This window comes from Felis catus, chromosome B1 (assembly GCF_018350175.1).
Source record: "Felis catus isolate Fca126 chromosome B1, F.catus_Fca126_mat1.0, whole genome shotgun sequence".
In the NCBI taxonomy this organism is placed as follows: domain Eukaryota; kingdom Metazoa; phylum Chordata; class Mammalia; order Carnivora; family Felidae; genus Felis; species Felis catus.
This window is the reverse complement of record NC_058371.1, coordinates 11,243,574-11,264,582: the sequence shown is the minus strand read 5'-3', so window position 1 is coordinate 11,264,582 and position 21,009 is coordinate 11,243,574. Positions and strand designations below refer to the sequence as shown.

Genomic DNA, 21,009 nt, shown 5'->3' with positions numbered 1-21,009 from the left:
TTTGAGTAATTTCAACAGAGATGCATACTATAAGAACGAAATAGAATGCTAGAAATGATAACAGTGATAGAGATAAATTCAAAGTAAAATAAAGACAGACTCTTTGAGAGACACGTATAAAGGAGGAAAGAATCAGTGAACTTGAGAATTTCTACCAACTCAGGTTGGTAGAAATTATTCTGACACCTAAAAGAAAAAAAAGTAAAACAGATGAATAAAACAGAGCAACCAAATACGTGGGACAAATAATCTAATGATCTAATCTACACATTATAGGAATTCACGAAAAAGAAGACAGAATGGTATAAAACAAAGCCAAACAATAAGTCTGATGGAATGGTTAGAAAATAGCTAACAAGATTGAAGATTTCAATCCAAACATTTCAATAATAACATTAAACGTGAACGGTGTAAATGCAAATTCAAACCTGTAACTGTCCAATGGGATAAAAAAGCAAGACCCAAGTATATGTTGTTTATAAGAAACTCTGTTTAAATATGAAGCCAAACATGAGTGAAAAGTGAAAAGGTGGAAAAGCATACAGGATGCAAACACTAACCTGAAGAAATTTTGGTTACTTAATATCAGATAAACTACATTTCAAAATAAGGGATATTATCACTGATCAAGAAGGGCATTGCATAATGAGAAGCAGATCAATTCTCCAATAAAACATCAACATCCTAAATTTGTATGCATCTGACATCTAAGTTTCAAAATATATGAGACAAAGACTAACAGTACTGAAAGGATAAACAGACAACTCCATAATTATGACAGAATTCAGACTCCTCTCTCCATCACTGATAGAAGGAGTAGGCAGAAAATTTGTCTGGATATTGGAAAACCTGAACAACACTGTCAACAAATTGTCCTAATTGATATTTATAGAACAGTCAATAAGAGTAGAATATGCATATTTTTCAAGCACATGGAACATCCAACAAGTGTGACTATATTCTAGTCCATAAAACAAACTTTGTGGAATATGTATATAATATATACACATACTGTATATATAACATATATAACTGTGTTATTGGATCATAATGGAAATTAACTAGTAATCAATAGTGGAAAGATATTTGGGAACTTGAAAATAATTGGAATGAATAAAACATTCTAAATAACCCATGTGTTAAAGATACAAGAAAATTAAATGTTTTTTACTAAGTTAAATTTAAAACATATCAAATTTGTGAGAGAACGTTAAAGCAGTGCTGGAGAGAAGTTTTTAGCTTAATGCTAAAATTTAAAAAATGAAAAAAAAGTCTTTTTTAAATTAATACTCCAAGTTTAAATTAATACCTTAAGAAACTAGGAAAAGAACCAATTAAAAGCAAAGGAAACAGAAAGAAAATAAAAACACCAATAAATGAAATGAAATGAAATGAAATGAAAAATAGGAAACAACAGAAAAAAGTTGAACTTAATGTTGACTCTGAGAATATCAGTAAGTTTCATCAACCTCTACTAAGAGTTCCAAGGAAAATGATTGAAAAAACAAGTTAACAACATCATGAATGAAACAGAAGACAACAGTAGAAATTCAGCTGATACTAATTGAATAATAAAGAAATCTACAATTTTAAGTCCATACATTCACAATTTTAGTTGAAAAGGACCAATATGTTGAAAGACACAAACCACCAAAACTTACACAAGAAAAAAAGATTTACGTGAAAAGTTCTATATCTACTGAAGAAATAGAACTCTTACTCAAATACCTTCCAAAATAGAAAACTTTAGATGTATTCCTTGGTGAATTCTACCAAGCATTTAAGAAGAAATAATATCAATTCTACAAAACACTTTCTAGTATCTAGAAGAGGAGAAAACACGTCCAACTCAGTTTATGAGGCCAACGCTACATTAACAAACCAGACATCTAAAAAACTAAAATTGTAGACCAATATCCCTCATGAATGTAGATAAAAATCCATCAGCAAAATGCTAGCAAATTGAATCTAGCAATACATACAAAGAGTAATGCATCACAATCTAATGGGCTTTTCCTAGGAAAGCAAGGTTGGTTCAACATGGAATATCAAAGGATGTAATTTACCATAATAACAGATGAAAGAAAGGAAGAAAGGAAGAAAGAGAGAAAGAAAGAAAAAGAGTAACACATGATCTTGTCAATAATGCAGAAAAATCATTTGACAAAACTCAGCATTCATTCAGGCAACCACTGAAAGAAATAAATCTCCTTCATTTGAACAAAAATGACATCTACAAAAAGCATACTTTAATATTCACTCCAGTGTGCAGATTCTCATAGCCCTGCTCAAATACTTTCTCCTTCATTTATCTTTGAAGTTGACTTCTTAGGAGCTACTCCTGGACAAAGGTCAATTAGTTGTCAGCCACTGATAGGTCAGAGATTGTGTTTAAACTCCCTGAACTAGAAAGATTTTCACTAATTATTGTTGCATCTAAATGTGCCCTAGAGATTACATTCCCTGTTCAAGCTCTTAGCCTCCATTAATTGCTCTACTGTTTGAAAAGTCTCTGGTACATATATTGATCACTGGTTTGACCCAATATAGTCAGTTGTCTTGACAGGAGAAGATGGTCTTAAGATCCTGGGCTATTACCCTGTGCTATAGAGAGGAAGACAGTGTTTGGGGGAGGGGGGTGGAGTGGGGGGGATAGAAAACTTGCTCTTCACTAGCTGCTCTACCCAGATTCTTCCTACAGAAGAGGAAATGTGTTTGGTGGTAGTTCTAGAGGGTAACTCAGGTTGCCACCAACTCCATGGAGTAATAATTAAGGTTTAAGGAACAAAGTAGTAGTGCGATGTCAGAGAAAGCGTCAAGAGTGACAAACACTAAGAGTTTTCCCTCTGTAAAAACAGTGACAAGTGTAGCAAAAAACTACCTTTTTTTTTTTTTTTTTGTAATCCTAGAATGCAACCAAAAGCTTGTAGCCATCTGGTAAAACATTCACTTAAAAAACAAACAGATGGACAGCTCCACCTACCCCCCAGAAAATGAACCCAAATGATTCTCTGTGAGAGTAAAATTGTGCTGCCTTAATTTACCTTATCCCTATCCTTTGTTCCTCAGGTCAGCAGAAGACTTAAAAATAATTGCATTTCTATATATACATATATGTGTGTATATACAGAACACATGCTGCAGGATGTAGGAAAATAAGAACCTTCACACCTTGCAGGTGAAAATGTAAAGTAATACAATCTGGGCAAAACAATTTGGCTATTCTTCAAAATGGTAAACACAGAGGTTTTATATGGCCCCATAAGTGTACTCCTACGTACATACCCCAAAGAAATGAAAACACAATATGCATACCAAAACTTGTGCACAAATGTATATAGCAGCATTATTCATAATAACCAAAAAGTGAAAATAACCCAAATGTTCATCACTTGATGAAGAAATAAACAAAGGTGGTATATTCACACAATGGAACACTATTCAGCCAAAAAAAAAAAAAGAAGAAGAAAAAAGTGAGGTTTTGAGATGTGCTACAACATGGATGGATATTTAAAACACTATGCTAACTGAAAGAAGCCAGAAACAAAGGCCATATATGGCCTAATTCCATCTATCTTAAATGTCCAGAATAAGCAAAACCAGGGCAGAAAGTAGATTCATGCTTGCCAGGGGTTGAAGGAGGAATTGGGATTGACTGCTAACAAGAATTCCTTTTAGGGGTTGATTAAATGTTCTAGAATTAGATAGTCATGATGGTTGCAAAATAATGTGAATATACTAAAAAAAACACTGAATCATGCACAAAAATGATTAAGATGAATTTTATGGGGGCACCCAGGTGGCTCAGTCAGTTAAGCGATCGACTCTCGATCTGGGCTCAGGTCATGATCTCATGGTTTGTGAGATTGAGTCTTGCGTTGGGCTCCATGCTATCAGTGTGGGATTGTCTCTTTCCATCTCTGTCTGCCTTTCCCTCTAAGTCAAAACAAATAAAAAACTTTGTAAAAATTTAAAAAATGAAATTTTATATGTGAATTTTATATCAATAAATAAAAAAACAAAGAAACAATATAGTGTATTTGTCTCAGATATTAGAACTCATAAAGGATCTGTAGTTCTGAACGTACTGTTTCGTGCTTCTGTGTCTTTACAGGGTCTACTCTTTCTTCTTATAATTTATTTCCTTAAATTTTGTTTAATTACTGAGTTATCAATTAATTCTCAAGATTCAGTTTCAAAAACCATGTTATTTGGGATACGGTTATTATTGATCATTTTCTTCTAAGCTATGACTCAACCTTGTACAAATTTCTTTAATATAATTGCCCATATTATTTGTAATTTGTTTTTACATGTCTGCATTTCCTTAACTATTTAAGGACACATAAACCATTCAGTGAGCTTTATGTCTTCAGTGATTTTGTAGTGCACAGAATATTCTTATATATTAACCAGTCAATAAATAGTTTTGTAAGTAGAGTTATAAAAATAATCTATTTCAGAAATTACTGAAAAGTATATATACATATATATACACATATATACATATATGTATATAAACTTTTAATGTAGAACTTATACTTTAAATTCCAGATATTTTCTTCACTGAAAAACCTTCATTTATGCCTATTATAGCTGTATTATGTTTCTTCTTTTTATATCTATAAAATATAAGATTTGTGCTTAAAAATGTCTGGTTCAGGAAGGCATAGTTTGACCTCAGCTATGAATACAAATCACTCTTTTTTAAGTCTAACCCTCCTCAAACATCAATGTTCACAAAATGAGAAAATAAAAATGTAAGAAAACTAAACTCAAACATCGAAGCTGAGGAATCTTTCTCTTCATCAGACAGTAAGAATTGGCAGAGAGAAAAACACTGCAATAGCAAATGACAGAGCGCCCAGCAAATATGTAAATATTAGTGTTTGTGGGGGAGAAATAATTCTAAGTGCTTGCTAAAGTAGCCTATGTATTTTCTATGTAGAGGGACTTTAAAATACATCGATTTTTTTTGTTAAAAGGTTCTTAATGAGTCATTGATTGAGATTGTTGCAGAGTGGATTTGTTTATATGTTCAGACAGTGGAGGTTTAAGGAAAAATTCAAAGGCACTATTTTTCACTGCTGATTTCATCACTTAAAAGATTTTTCTTTAAGTTCTTAATTAAACAAAAGTTTATTTTCTGGCATTTAATATCGTGAGAATTGTCAATTCCTATTTTTCTATCTCACTTCCCTGGCTCTTATGAAAGTGATTTGCATGATGTTTCTCAAAATTTAAGAACTAAAATTAAAACTATTTTTCTAATCTAAACGTCTACTCTTAAACATTCACCCTTTCGAATATGCAAAAGACATTTCTTACCTTCAACAATGACATCGTGTAATCACTTGTACTTCATATTATTTCACTTATAGAAGAAACTTAATTAGTAAATTCTGTTTTTAAGCGGTGATGTTACAAAACTACACATACAAGTTTGTTGTTTGGAACTCAGAATGGATTCTTTCATTTGATGAAAATAAGTTGTGTAGAGTCGTAATTAGATCCTTTGGTTAATTTCTACAAAGTTATTTAAGCTGCATGAAATTAGACCCTTAACATGGCTATTTTTTTTTCAATACAGGTAGCAAAATAAATACATATGGTGAAATTTAATAAAAGTGAAAATTTCTTATCTTGGCGTTGTACATTACTGGGGGAAAAGAACAGTGTATTTATGGGGTATATGAGAGAATGCTAAGAAATCTTACAGTTTATAATAAAAATAAAAGTAGTAACAATGGTGATGACATCAGTCATCAAGATACATTTTGTCTTGGTTATTATTTTGTTTATAATTTCCCATGCAGACTGACATGCTACAAAAGTAAAGACATTCTTCTTCTATCTGGACAAGTTTTAAATGTCAGGAAAAAGAAGAACTGATTGCATATTAAAAATTATATTTTACACAAATAAAGTATTTGATTAAGAAATCTGGGATCTTATTCATTTCTTTGTGTTGCAAGCAACCATTAAAATCGGATCCTTCTCCATTCCCTATGCCTCCTAGTCAATTTTTAAATTCGTATTGATACATTGGATTATCGGTTGCTGCCAGTGAATGGAGTGGGCCAGGTGGATGTATCTGCCATTGTTCTTTGTTGCCAGCAAGGAACAAAGGAAGGATGGAGGGAGGGAGGAAGGAGGGATGGATGGAGGGAGGAAGGAGGGATGGATGGAGGGAGGAAGGAGGGATGGAGGAGGGATGGACAGAGGAAGGGGAAATGGAGGGAGGAAGGGGGAATGGAGGGAGGAATGAGGGAGGAAGGGGGGAAGGAGCTGCGCAGGAAGAGGGGTGGAGGGGTGCCTTTTATTTAGAGTTGGGAGACAGCCCATCCTTGGATTCCCTCTTTACTCCAGAAGGAAGGAATGAAATTGTGTAAGAGCTTAACAGATGACTTTTCCCCCCTAAATATTTGTAATGCTCTGTTTAGCAACTGGTGCAAGATTTAGTGTTTACCTATTTTACTTCATTCTTTAGCTGGAGGTTAGAGCAGGATGGTCTGCATTGTCAGGCAGCAATGGCATTGGGGGCAGAAGAATAGACCCATTAATCATCAAGTTTATGCCTTAACCTTCTGAATATGTTTTTTTATAGATTCCCTCAGTACATTTAAGAGTTTTTAAAACGTACACCTAAGGCATTTTAAAAGTTTCTCTTTAAACTTTAAGAGTTTGCAACTCTTCAAATGAGAAGATTGAATTCATAGTTAAGTGGACCATTGAGATTTTTTTAAATGTGTGAGACAATTTTTTTTTCTACAGTGGGAAAAAAAGGAAAGCTATTGGTTCAGATTTAAAAAAAAATTATTTTGAGAGAGAGAGAGAGCACAAGTGGTGGTGGGGGGTGGGTACAGAAGGAGAGAGAGAATCCCAAGCAGTCAACATAGAGCCGGATGCAGGGTTCCATCCCACGCACTGGGATATCATGACCTGAGCCGAAATCTAGAGTGGGACGCTTAACAGACTGAGCCACCCAGGTGACCATATTAGTTCAAATTTAACCTTCCAGGGGTCTAATGAACTAAAATATGTACCTCAAAAATATATGTCAAGTTGTAGCCCCCTACTTGTGTATGTAAACTTATTTGGAAATAGACTCTGTCTAGGTATAACTAAGTTAAGGGTCTTGTGATAAGATCATCTTGCATATAGGGGGAGTCTTAAATCCAAGGGCCCCTGTCCTTAAAAAAGAAAGGAGAGGGAGACTTGATAGGCACAAGGAAGAAAGCCCTGTGCACACGGAGCCCCAGATTGGAGGCATGCCACCAGAAGGAGGAATAGCCAGCGTCTCCCTTATAAACTGCAAGAGTATGACTATGCCCACACATTGATTTCAAGCTTCTGGCCTCCAGAATTATGACAGAATAAAGTTCTGTAGTTTCATGTCACCAAGTTTATGTGTGTTTTGGCAGGACTAGGGAACTAACCCAATGGGATAAAATGGGATAGCATTTGCCCAGGCGGTTTTTCCCACTGGCCTTGTAGTGACTGGGTGCAAGAAGAAAACCTTTCTTAGTGGCTGCTCACAGAAATACATGATTAATAATTTAGGTTGCTCAGGATATGCCTGCAATTTGAGTGGTTTTAGCAAGTTTATCATTTTACATTTATATAAGATTCTGTTTTATATAAATCTTTAATAAAAGTTTTATGTAGCTTCATGGTAATAAATACCCTATTTTTAAAATAAAGAAATTGATGACTTTGAAACCTAGATGTTTACTGATATTTTATATTTTAAGGATTCTTGGATCATTCTGAAAGAAATAAGGAAAATAAGAATGGGAAAATGGGAAAGCTTAAACAAGGAAACACTCGCATTACATTTATTTCTATGAAAAATCATGTAGTAAATGTTTATAAACTTATGAAGTTTTGCATTTAACTTGCAAAGTAAATACTGAATATAAAGAATTAGTATGATGGGGCCCCTAGGTGGCTCAACCAGTTAAGCGTCCAACTTCTTGGTTTTGGCTCAGGTCATGATCTCACGGTTCTTGAGACAGCCCCACATTGATTTCTCTTGAGATTCTCTCTCTCTCCCTCACTCTCTGCCCCTCCCCTGCTCATTCTCATTCCCTCTCCCCCCACCCTTTCTTTCAAAATAAATAACCTTTTTTTAAAAAGAACTAGTTTTGGGTGCCTGGGTGGCTCAGTCGGTTAAGAGACCAACTTCAGCTCAGGTCATGATCTCACAGTTCGTGGGTTCGAGCCCCCTGTCGGGCTCTGCACTGACAGCTCAGAGCCTGGAGCCTGCTCCGGATTCTATGTCTCCCTCTCTCTCTGCCCCTCCCCTGCTCATGTTCTGTGTCTCTTTCCTTCAAAAAGAAATAAACATTAAAAATAATAATAGTAATAAAATAAAAAAGAATGAGTTTGAGTTAATTTGACTTTTAGATACAGTAACATTAAAGTTACGTTCCTTTGGTTGGTTGGGTAGTATTTTGCACGTTATACTGGCAGAGAGACCAAAGATTAAAACTCATTTAGGACATACATTATTCTTTCAGCTGTATAAAACGCTGTCCTGAGTGGACATATAAGAAACTGGAGGGATTAGAACAAACCAAAGATATATTGTAAGGAAAGTACCAGAAGGACATGAAAATTCCACAATGGAGTAAGAAAACCAAATTGCGCAAGACTGATACATTCCTAGCTTGGCTGATTGGAAGAATGACAAGGTGATTGGCAGAAATGGTAATATAAAGAAACTGAGAAAGACTATTTGAACTCTTAGAAATGACTCTCTTTGACAGAACCAATAAGGAAGAGCAAAGCATTAAACAAGTTTAAATGTCTTTTCCCCTGGCCAGTATGATACGATGCCTAAAATGAGTCGATAATGCCAGTTCTCATCAAATTGGTGATACAGGTGTCTGGATGAGATGATTTGTGATATACCCAGAGGCAGTGTCCCTGAAGTGCCTCCGTCCCGCTCCTCTCCCATAGTCCTCTTTCGTCTCAGGAGGTGAGGAGATACCTGCAGAGCGAGGGGAGATGCTCCTTCTTATTTCAGGCTTTGATTTCAAATGCTTATAAGAGGGGAAGACTGGAAGGTTTGAAAGTACACACGATGTGACAGAACTATTTTCTCCTTGCCTCCCACATTATAGTTTTCACTGCCAAGATAAAATTCTTTAAGTTGTGTATTGAGAAGAGAAGGGTCTGGAGAGAAAGCAAGATGTTCAGCATGGCGGGGTGGGGCGGGGCTGCAGAATTTTTATGGCGGGGGAAGGGATATTGTTTTCGGAATATTGTGAGAATATGACAGCCGAGAATGTGCATTCTCCAGTTCTTGTTGGGTTCCTGGGAGGTAAGGCAAGGATAGTGCGCCTGTTCGAGCTGCCAGGGGACAGAGAGGTGATTAAGGCACCTACCAATCGGTGAGAGAACACCCAAAAGTTTCTTTACCCGGGAGGAGGTGGGGGCACCTGGGTGGCTCAGTTGGCTAAGGTTAAGCATCTGGCTTTGGCTTGGGTCATGATCCCACAGGTTGGTTCCTGAGTTCTAGCACCAGGTGGGGCTCTCCACTGTCAGCCGGGAGCCCACTTTGGACCCTCCGTCCTCCTGTCTCTTTGGCCCTCCTCCTCCTTCTCCCTCTCCTTCCTTCTCTTGAGAGCTCTCTCTCAAAAATAAATAAACATTAAAAAAAATGTTTCTTTACCCTGGGGAACCAGAAGTTAGCTGAAGGAGTTAAAGATGTTTAACTAAAGGAGATCTCAGAAGTGATGAATTCTCCCTAATTAAAGATTCAGTATTCATTTTATTTTCTTTAAGCAAATTTCCTTAATCATAAATTAGAGTAGGGCATACTAACTCCTCTGAGCTCTCATGGTTTCGGTTCTTTATTTATTTTTTTCTTTTACAATTAATTTATCTATTTAGAGAGAGAGAGTTGGAGAGGGCCAGAGAAAGGAGAGAGAGAATCCAAAGCAGGCTGTCAAAACAGCCTGACACAGGGCTCAAACTTGTGAACCTGAGATCCTGACCTGAGCTGAAATCAAGAGTCAGATGCTTAACCGACTCAGCCACCCAGGCACTGCCGCCCATCATGGTTTCTTGTATATTATATTATACATATTATATATTGTTTACCTTATTACAATGTAAAGCTCTGAGAAGAATTTTAGTTCCTCAGTAAAATAATCCTAATATATGCAATTGGTCAAACAATCAATACAGATTAAGGTTTTCTATGTTGTCTAAAGTAGCAAATATTCATTTCTGAGGTAAACCAGTGATGACTTTTTTTCTATGGCCCTCAGTCTACCTTCCCACAGCCCTTCGGAATTTCCTCATATTTTCAACTACATTTTCCATTCAGTTTTCATCGGCAGGTCTTCATTAACACAAGTTCTATTATAAAATATTCGGAATTTTTTTTTCTTGTTTCTTGTTTTTTTCTCCTGCCTCAGTATTCACTCACCCTTAACCATATACATTTTCCAATATTATACTAGTCTTAAACTCCTCCATGTCAACTACATAATCACCATCTAGAGCACAGCTTCATGTATTTGCACCAACAAACCTACTTCATTTCATTGCTCTATGGTCACCTTCACAATCCACAGATAAGCAACAAGGTTCCTGTTACAAATTATATGACCGCGCATTCGTTCTCCCCATCTAAGACGGCCAACAGACACATGGAAAGATGCGCAACATCGCTCCTCATCATCGAAATACAAGTCAAAACCACACTGAGATACCGCCTCATGCCAGTCAGAGTGGCCAAAATGAAAAAAATCAGGAGACTATAGATGCTGGAGAGGATGTGGAGAAACAGCAACCCCCTTGCACTGTTGGTGGTAATGCAAACTGATGCAGACACTCTGGCAACAGTGTGGAGGTTCCTCAAAAAATTAAAAATAGATCTACCCTATGAGCCAGCAATAGCACTGCTAGGAATTTACCCAAGGGATACAGGAGTGCTGATGCATAGGAGCACTTGTACCCCAATGTTTACAGCAGCCCTTTCAACAATAGCCAAACTATGGAAAGAGCCTAAATGTCCATCAGCTGATGAATGGATAAAGAAACTGTGGTTGAGATACACAATGGAAAACTATGTGGCAGTGAGAAAGAATGAAATCTGGCCTTTTGTAGCAACGTGGATGGAAGTGGAGGGTGTTATGCTAAGTGAAATAAGTCATACAGAGAAAGACAGATACCATATGTTTTCACCCTTATGTGGATCCTGACAAACTTAACAGAAGGGGAAGGGGAGGGGAAGGAAAAAACAAAAGTTGTAGAGGGAGGGAGCCAAACCATAAGCAACTGTTAAATACAGAGAACAAACTCAGGGTCAATGGAAGGATGTGTGAGAGGGGAAAATGGATGATGAACATTGAGGAGGGCACTTGTTGGGATGAGCACTAGGTGTTGTATGTAAGCAATGAACCGCGGGAATCTACCCCAAAAACCAAGAAAACACTGTACACACTCACTGCATGTTAGCCAATTTGTCAATAAATTATACTAAAGAAATAAAGGATACTGCTCTCTTCAATTCATGGGCATTCTTTAAGACGTAGTGCACTTTATGTTTCACTTCCAAGTGACTTCCTAAATGCTCTCCAACAGGGTTTCTTAACCTTGGAAGAACTGCCATTTGGGGCTGGTAATTCTGTGTTGGGGCAAGGGGCTGCTCTATGCATTGCAGGATGTCTCACATCATCCTTGGCCTCTACTCACTAAATACCAGCAGCTCCTCCACCCCTCAAAATGACCAACGTTGTTTCCAGATTTTGCTACATGTTCTCTGGGGGATAAAATCGTCCCTAGTAGGAATCACTGTTTGAAATCACAATAGTCTTTTGAAATTAAAAAACAAAAAAACAAAAACAAAAACAAAAACAAAAACAAAAACAAAAACAAAAACAAAAACAAAAAAAACCTTTGTATAGCTCTGAACATTTCACAACTACTTTTTATTATATACACAAGTTTTAATGATACCAGATATTATTTAGTGTATATAACAATCTCATTTATCCTCTACCACAGTATCATGTATTATGAGGTCCTTACAGATGAGAAACTCAAGGACATGAAATTCAACAAATGGATATTCTAGTGCTCTCTCTTCCATTCAATGGTATATGGTGTCTCTATAAATCACTTCTGACTTAAACACAACCTACTTTGTGAGATATCTTCTCGGTAAAGCGTCGGATTATAATTTTGTTCTTGGTGGTTATTGCTTCTGTCTTTAAATAGATTGTCAGCAATCTGAACTAACTATTCATTACATAAAACCATGGGATATCTCAGCAGAAATGTTATCTACTCCATTTACTTAATATTAAAGAAGGAAATAGTTTTCTATCAATACCTAGCACAGACCCTCACAGACTCTAATTGCCCACTCAACATTAATGAAATATTTAAGCAGTAGTAATGAGCATCCTTAGGCACACATGTAAATTAAACATCTTTCTTTGTTGGCAGCTGCTTTTCAGCTACTCTCTCATGGAAAACATTCTCCCCTGCCTCACCGTCCTAAGTGCCTTCTTGATCATTCCATGAATTAAAGAATGCGTCCAGAACTCTCCATTAAAACCTTCCATCACTTCTGCTTACACTGAGTTTCTATCTTTTACCAACATCTATTTTCATCTAAAATTCAGCAAAACCTCAATTTTCTCAAAATTGCTAATCTTGGAGACTTGATGGGAGTAAATGATCAGATACTAGGATGACGTTACTGCTGATTTAATTATTTAATGGTTTTGGGGCATTTGGGATGTGAATGGGAACCTATTTTGAACCAAAGTAAGAAATTTGGTTCCTCAATTCCTTCAAGGTAGGGAATTTCTCAAGGAAAAAAATATTTTATAAGAAAAAATCAGATTAATTACAAAGGAAAAATGTTACTGAACTGGATGATTTTGAGACAGAATCACTGAAAAGAGGAGGTAAAACAGGATGAGGTATCTGACTATAAGAGAGAAATTAGTAACAGAGACGATATGGAATTTTAAGAGGAAGTGACCACGAAAATGATGGAGCTAGATAAAATATCTTTGTAAAAATGAATTTACTTTGAAACAACTGCATTCAAATTACTTTTTAAACTACATCAAGATGACTTTATATCTGATAGATAAATGCATTGAGTAATAGAGAGACATTGAGAGCAGGGTTTTCAAACACATGATCCTGTCAAAACCTCTACTGTGTCACATAAATATAGTAAAATGTGTGAGCAGAGGGAAATAAAAATGGAAAAAAATAATAATTTCCCATTGCTTAAAGGGTTTCGTTTCTGCAAGAAAGAATAAAGAATTAAGTGAGCTAATGTATGCTTATGGGAATTCATTAGGAACAATTGAAAATTAAAAGTTAAAAAGTCTATTTCTATCAAAAATGTTTCTGAATCTATTCAATTTCTGACAGAAGAGGACTTTAATTATTATGTTGTGTCACTCACAGGGACGAGAGTATTTTCCAAGATGATTGATTGCAGCTGGATTTGAGAGCAATTCTCATTTTCCCCATTTCAGACTCCATGCTAAATCTAGGAAACAGACACAATAGTTTGTAACAGAATATTCATCAACATAGACTGACTTACAGAGTTTGATGAGGGATCAGGGGATTTATTCAACTTTCATCTTACTGAAGGAAATGTTCTTGAATATGTCATTTGTAGAAAATTAACCTATGGTGATTGCTCTAAAATATTTTGAAGATTCTGTGGCCATTTTTTTTTTATTTCCAAAGATAGAAAGTAAGAATTGTGAGAATGAAGAAAGGAGATGATGCAGTTGTAGGGATTCGAAGTTAACTAAGGGTAGAGAAAACAGCCATGAAAAGTTCTCCAGTAAGGCAGACTTGTGAAAAGTCATGACAGGAATGAGAGAATTTAAGTTCCCACAGAGTCGTTTCTTGATTTTCTACATTTAAAAAAAATTCAACCATTTTCTTTTTCCTGGTAGCAAATTAGTATGATTTTAAAATGTATCACCGTGGGCACTTGGGTAATATTTTTTACTCTGTCTGAAGTACTGGGTACTAAATATACCAGAGCACTGCCATATTCGTTATGGAAAAGTTCAAATACTGGGAAAAAACTGACTCACGTGTTTGAAATCCCAATGTCTAGAATATGGTTAAGCACTCATGTTTTAGAGATAATGATGAAAAATGCATGCCCCAAGTTTTCTTATCACTGAGGTCATTTCCCAAAAGCACTATTGCTTAACTGATTTACAACTTGACTAAACACTAAAGAATAAGTCACGCCAAATAATCCTTAACTGATGAGTTGAGCAAGATGGGTTGATCGGCCTTTTATAACACTGATTTCTATAATTCCATAAATTCAATATAGTGTATCACAACTCTTAAAGGGAATGCAGTGATGAATCAATACAAATGAACTATAATGAAAATGGGGCATTTCTTTTATCACGTATTTAAGGGAAGACTTTCTGAGGTGATTTGGTAAGGATATGTAAGGTTATTCGATGCAGCTAATGCCTCCCTCCTTATGGCAAAGGCTTTCCAGCACCACTATAATTCCCTACCCCATTTTTAATTGGTTTTCTGGATGGTTCCCAGAAATTCTGAGTACTTTAAAGAGGTTTTTCAAGAGCATTACAAAGGGGTTGTATCTATAGCTCCTGAAGTTAACAGCGTGTAATGCCGAGGTCAAAATTGTACGCAATTTAAAGCATACACTCCTCATTTGCAAACCAGGGCTCATGATGAGAACAGGAAGTCAATTTTGTTCTTTCTGCATATGTCAAGAATGAATATTGCCTTGATCTAAATATTTGGAGATTCAAATAGATGACTTTAATTTATAATGCATATCTTATAAGCCTGCTCTAGTTTGCTTAGATGGTTACTTGTAAATTAAAACAAACAAGAAGTAGCAAAAAATAAACAAATGGCTTGATAGAATCTATAGCAAAACTTTGGTGAATGTTTTTCTCCTAAAACTTATGTGCTAAGACTGAGTTATAACAACAACCAAAAGTAGTTTAATAATGTTTCTGTATATTTGCTAAAAAATGTTTCACAAGTTTAATCAAGCCAAGGTTATGAAAAGTTTTTTCTGAGTTTATGGAATATCCTTTTGCTCGTTATGAGTCTTGAGAAGAAGAATTAGGAGAGTGGCTGGAAATTTCGATATGTTTAATAAATATATTGCAAATTCATGAAGAAATTATAAAATAAGACCAATTGATATACAAATATGAGTAACAGTATAAAGATTTATATATATGCATATATCGTGAACTTCTCTAATATAATGAATGCATTACTATATACAAATGTATTTACTGTGCATTATATGTATAGTCAAGAATATATTCTATAAGAATTATTTACTGCTGTGACATCTTAATGAATGGACATTACATAATACACTTACTATCTGGTATAGCAAACTGATTTGGAGCTAGGCTCCGGGCAAATGGATGGCTTACAATTCATCTCAACCACCTACTAGCTGAGTTTCCGTGGTTAAGTTGTTCAGATTAAGTTTCTTCCTCCTTATTGATCAAAAAGGAATGATAGTTTCTACCTTCCTCAATTTTGGCACAGATTCACTTACACGTAGAGCATACAAAACAAAAAACAAAAAAAGCCAACAACAACCTTATCTCGGTGTAGACGAAGTCCAGAAATGTTGAAATCCTTATTATCATTATACTAGCTAATTTACCTCTAAACGTCGTGGGGCTCTTTCCTTTCCTCGGCAGGTGAAAGGAGTGTGCGAACGTGAAGGAAGGAAGGCGCCCACCGCAGCTGCGCGGCAGGGAGGCACGTGGGGGCGGGGCTGCCCGGAAGGTGCGCGTCAGGGGTCGGGGCCTCGGAGGGGCTTTGACGACGTCCCACGTGTACTTCACCCGGTGCTGGCAGTAATAATCCCCGCCCCCCGCCTCCCGGACGACGGAAGGGCAGTCGGATGGGCGTGGCGCCGCCCAGCGTGTTCTGGAAGAAGCCCCCCCCCCCCCCCCCGCAGCTGAGTTGTGCCCAGGAGCCTGCGGGGTGAGAAGGTGGTCTCAGGCAGAGGGAGCAGGGTGGGTGAGACGGAGGTCCGGAAAAGGACGTGCGAGATGTTGCTGTCGTTATTACTGTTGTACTGTTAAGTTTTTTTCTCAACCTTGTGTTTTAAGCAGTAGACGCTCTTGTTTCCTTAATTACTTTTTGGATGTTACCGATTTTAAATTAAGAAAAGCCTCTTTTTTTCTTGCAGTGTGGTATTATATAAGGTTATATCAATCTACTTTCTCACTATCGGATTAAAATATAGTGTTAAGCCCAGAAGTATTTAAATGAAGCGAATAGTATTAATCCTAGATAAATGCTTCAAATGCTTTGAAAACATTGTTTAATAATGTTTTTTTTTTTTTTATTTTGAGAAGACCAATACATCTTGCAATTATTTTGTAAGACTATCCCTTAGAGAAAATACTGTTGAGCCTTCCTAAGAGGAATACATATTAATAGATTATTTTAGGGTAAGATGTACAATTTTTTGCCTTGTCCAAATCATAAATCAGTGTTCTTAACGTGTTCTTTCTATAGTTTTGAATTTTCTTTTTGCTACATTGCTAATTGGAGATATTCTGGCCAATATTTTGCATAAAGAGCACATAAGTCTCTACTCTGATAATTGTTTACGTTTTCAAAACCCAGAGGGAAAACCCTAAAATCACGGTGTTTCTGACTTTTGTTAATTTCCTTAATGGGTAGGAGGAACCTGTTGCAAACTAAGTTTAATGAACTTGATTCCAAAGCAGGCTACTGGTGTTCATGAATGACCTACATCTCATGTTTACTCTAAAAGTCAGGTTTGGTTTACATGGTCCTTTGATAAATTTTGTGATGATTTTTATTTGGTAAAAAAGAATATAATCTGTTAAACTTCTTATAGAAGTTTGTTTTTGATGATTTGCTAACATAGTTTTATGAGTTAGTCACATACTTGAATCTGAAAGTGGAGCAGAGAGGCACTTGGGTGGCTTGGTTGGTTGAGTATCTGACTTGATTTCAGGTCAGGCCATGATCCTGTGGGATTCAGCTTTTCGCCTCTGGCTCTGCCTGGCTGGCAGGCATGGAGCCGGCTTAAGACTCCTTTTCTCTCTGCCCCTCCCCTATTCATTCTCTCTCTCTCTCTCTCTCTCTCTCTCTCTCTCTCTCTCTCTCTCAAAAATAAACAAAAGTGGAGGAAGTAATATAAGTGTATTAGAATGGTGACCTATTAAACATAATTCTTTAAATAGTTATTTAACATTTACTTGGAAGGAGACCAAGCAGTGCAAAAAGGAGGGCCAGAGTAAGACACTGGGGTCAGTACTCTCTCAATATGTTGCCCTTAGAAACTCCTCCTTTGCCCTAAACTTGCATATGCCACTCAACCACAATAAAAGCTTGACCTTTCCTGGACACGTTATTTTGAAGGCTTTTCAGCATGCCTTAGATGGCTAAGCGAAGCATTTGTCCTTTTTGTCTTCATTGAGCGGCAGAATTTAAGCAACAGGGTAATTTTAAAAAGCTTGTAACACTGCCTGGCACACAGGAAGTGAACCTGAGATGTGTGCTGATAAATTCAGTTGCCTACATTTTCAGTGGTACTTGGAATCCTAGAGAAATGGTACTATTTGTAGATCGGCATTCCAGGTGCTTGCCCAGGTGATCTCTTGTCTAGTCTTCCTCTGCTTGGATGTTATCACAAAGAAGCAAAAGATAATATGTGTTATAGATGCAAGGGGCACTAGTGTATATTGATAAATTGGAAGTCATGATGAAAATCTTTTAAGTAATGTTACCTAATTTTAGAAGAGGTAAGCATTTTTTGTCCTTATTTTAAACTGATAAATGTTGAACAAATTGTCCAAATTTCTACATAGCTGTTGGTTAGTATAGAAATTGGATTAGAATCCAAATATGTCTGAAACCACAGCCCACACTCTTAAATCAGTAGAATATAGTGATCCCAACTGGCTGTAAGAAATAGCAGATATTGTCACCTAAATCTTGCCAGGAAAGAAAGTCCTCAGATAAATTATTCTGGACAATTGCCATTTCTCAAAATAGAGAACTGGTTTAGAGCTCAAAACCATATACAGCAACCTATCATATTCAGTTAACTAAATATGCACTCCCCCCCCCCCCCACACTCAACTTATGCTTAGAAGTTTGCCAACATTACCTTGTTTAATGTTGGGTGTTGTATGAGTGTGTTCTTTTTTACGTGGCTATAGTGAATATTTACTGAAACCTCATTTGAAATTATTTAGACATAAAGCATTTCCACTCTAATCTATTGCCTAGACTGACCCATTCAAATATGAGAGAATATAGGTCCTAAATTATTTACTGAGGAAAATCTTGAATCTAACTATAAGTGTTCTTACATGATTATGATTTGCTATTTATTGGAATATTTATTAAGTGCCTACCTGTCTGGGACCGTGCTAGATCCTGAGTATATGTTGGCAAAAGAAATAATGTTACTCTCTGCAGAAAGCTTATAAAGGGGAGGAGGAGGAAATAATACATAAGTAATGCTTAAATATAAAGTATGATTTTGATAAGCAATATAAAGAAAATAATGACATATCCATAACTTAGAATAACCAACTTATAAGTGCAACCAACTTATAAAGGAGCTCAGGTAACAGAGCCCTGAGAAAGATACATTTAGGCCATGGAAAGATGAGAGAAAGCCACCTATATCAACAACTTCCTATAGGAAGAGTATTCCAGGTAGAAGTAACTGGCTTTGGAATACTTGGAGTTGGCAAAGCTTTTCTAGCAAGTGAAAGAAGCTCATTGTGACTGGGGTAGAGTGGACAAAGGAAAAAGAGACCTACAGCAAGGTTAGCTAGTGTCCAGAACTGTGGGGGCTTATGCTTACATAAAGGATATACTTACTCTCCTGATAGCTTTAGAACATCCACTGAGAGCCAGAGGTTCTTAGAAGTGAGGTCAAATAGGCATGAGCCAACTCACGTGAGCTTGAGCTAATGGAAAGATAAATACCAATTAAGGAATCATATAGTCAGTATAGAATGGTAGTGTTAGAATTTGTCTAAAAGATTGATGATGGATGCTGTGAGAGTTAATGGAAAGATCTGACCTGGTGAGAGAGACCAAGAAGCCTTCTTAGTTAGAAGAATTGGAGCTTGAGTTGAGAGCTTGGTGATGAGCAGCCAGAAGAAAAGAGGGATGGTGTGAATCACAGGTGTACATACACATGGCATGGGGAATAATCTGTGGGGGGAAACTAGTCCCCCTGTATGTGGACAGTCAGGACAGGAGGGGCAAGAAGAGAGGTAAGGGATACAGTATAGAACTCTTGCTATAGTCCAGGTAAAAAAACAAACAAACAAACAACAACAACAACAACAAAAAACAGCAGCGACTATAACCAGGATGCTGGCAATGAAGTATAGAGAACTGGGCAATTTTGACATGTGTTGAGGATGAAAAAGTCTGACTGACTGATTCATGTAGGATGTAAACAAGAGACGGAAAGCATGGATACTCAGGTTCCTGATTAAACGACACAGCGAAGAATGCTACCATTTACTGGACTTGAATAGGATTTGAAGAGATAGCTGAGAAGAACAATCAAGAGTTAGTTTGTGGACAGGTTAACTTTGATGTTGACTTTTCAAGATGAGACTTCAAAGAAGGAATGCCAAGCATACTGTTGGTTATGTAAATAAAAAGTGCACTGACACCTTGTAGTCATTAGCATTTAGATGTTAGGGATGTAGAGGTCCTGTGGTCTTGTATTGAGACACACGTGCTTGATGGGCTTTGAAACTTGCATAAAATACTGCCATCAGAATTATCAGGACTCTACAGTAGTCTGTACTGGCAGCATCAAATATCCATATTGCCAGTATTTAAGGTGTGTAATCCTCAGCAGAGTGTTATTCAACAGTTTCCAGAATACTGGTTGTGAAAAATGTTTGTGACAATAAAAAACTGAAAAATCTTCCAGCTTTTGAAAGCTTGCAAAACGAATCTGTTTCTTGCATCTAACCAAGATTTCGTAGCTGCCAAGCGAATTTATATATGTGTCATGCTTGTAGAAACCTTTATTTTGGTGTGAAGGTGTTTTTATTGCAAGAGATACCTTTCTAATTTATAAGATGCATATATTATGTTAATGATGTGAGACAACCAGGAAGCACAGCTGGATTTTGCAGACTTGATGTGTTTGGTTTCGTTGTGTTTTGTTTTACAACATTGGCCAATGTAGTAAGTGGTATTGAAATAAATCTCTGGCCCCGAGATGGAGCTGTTCCTGCCTGGAATGCCCTGTCAGAAAACTGAAACTCAGATAACCTCCATGTCCCTGCACTGCTCCACCTGACTGGAAACACAGGATAAATGGTCAGCCTTTCCCCAAACACCAAGCCAGCTCTGGGCCTCCTGACTCCAAACAAAGTGACTGTGGGACCCCAGCCTATCAGTTATTTTCTCTTTGTCTCTTCCTTGTTCTTTATTCTTTGTCCTATAAAAACTTGCCTTCCACCCCATTAAAATTGTTTTTTAATGTTTATTTAATTTTGAGAGAGAGACAGAGTGAGAGTGAGGTAGAGGCAGAGAGAGAGGGAGACACAGAATCTGAAGCAGGCTCCGGGCTCCCAGCTGTCAGCACAGAGCCTGACGACGGGGGTCTCAAACCCATGAACCGCGAGATCATGACCTGAGCCAAAGTTGGCCATATAACCGACTGAGCCACCCAGGCACCCCTACCCCATTTTGCAGTTCTCTGACAAAGAAGAACAAAAATCTATAAGCTTCATGAAGTGTTAAAGTTTGATTGTATCATTTAAATTGTCTTCTTTAATCATTTTTTAACAGTTTTTGGCAACAAGGGATGAGATTTGAAGCTGAATGTTAAGGGCCTATAGGGCAAGATGCTCAGACAAGGCACCTGCTGAACCCTTCGAGTTCACTGCTCTTCTTGTCCCCAAGAGCTGTGGGTAAGTCACTTTTGGATTTGAGTTT

General features: G+C 36.9%; 2 long non-coding RNA genes across 7 annotated transcripts in view; one reads left to right on the top strand and one right to left on the bottom strand.

The window, feature by feature from the left end:
- Positions 1-15,943, bottom strand: part of LOC111560086 — a 673,456-nt gene extending 657,513 nt beyond the window's left edge. Inside the window, exons 1-2 of one of the 3 annotated variants that reach the window (XR_006597321.1) lie at positions 15,698-15,943; positions 13,451-13,537 (exon numbers count right to left, since the gene is read on the bottom strand). This is a non-coding gene — a long non-coding RNA (uncharacterized LOC111560086). The remainder of the gene's footprint in view (positions 1-13,450; positions 13,538-15,697) is intronic. The other 2 variants (XR_002741596.2, XR_006597320.1) reach the window with 2 other exon arrangements.
- Positions 15,944-15,986: 43 nt separating this feature from the next.
- Positions 15,987-21,009, top strand: part of LOC111560084 — a 132,554-nt gene continuing 127,531 nt past the window's right edge. For all 4 annotated transcript variants that reach the window (XR_002741593.2, XR_002741590.2, XR_002741591.2 and 1 more), the window contains exons 1-2: positions 15,987-16,055; positions 20,863-20,984. This is a non-coding gene — a long non-coding RNA (uncharacterized LOC111560084). The remainder of the gene's footprint in view (positions 16,056-20,862; positions 20,985-21,009) is intronic.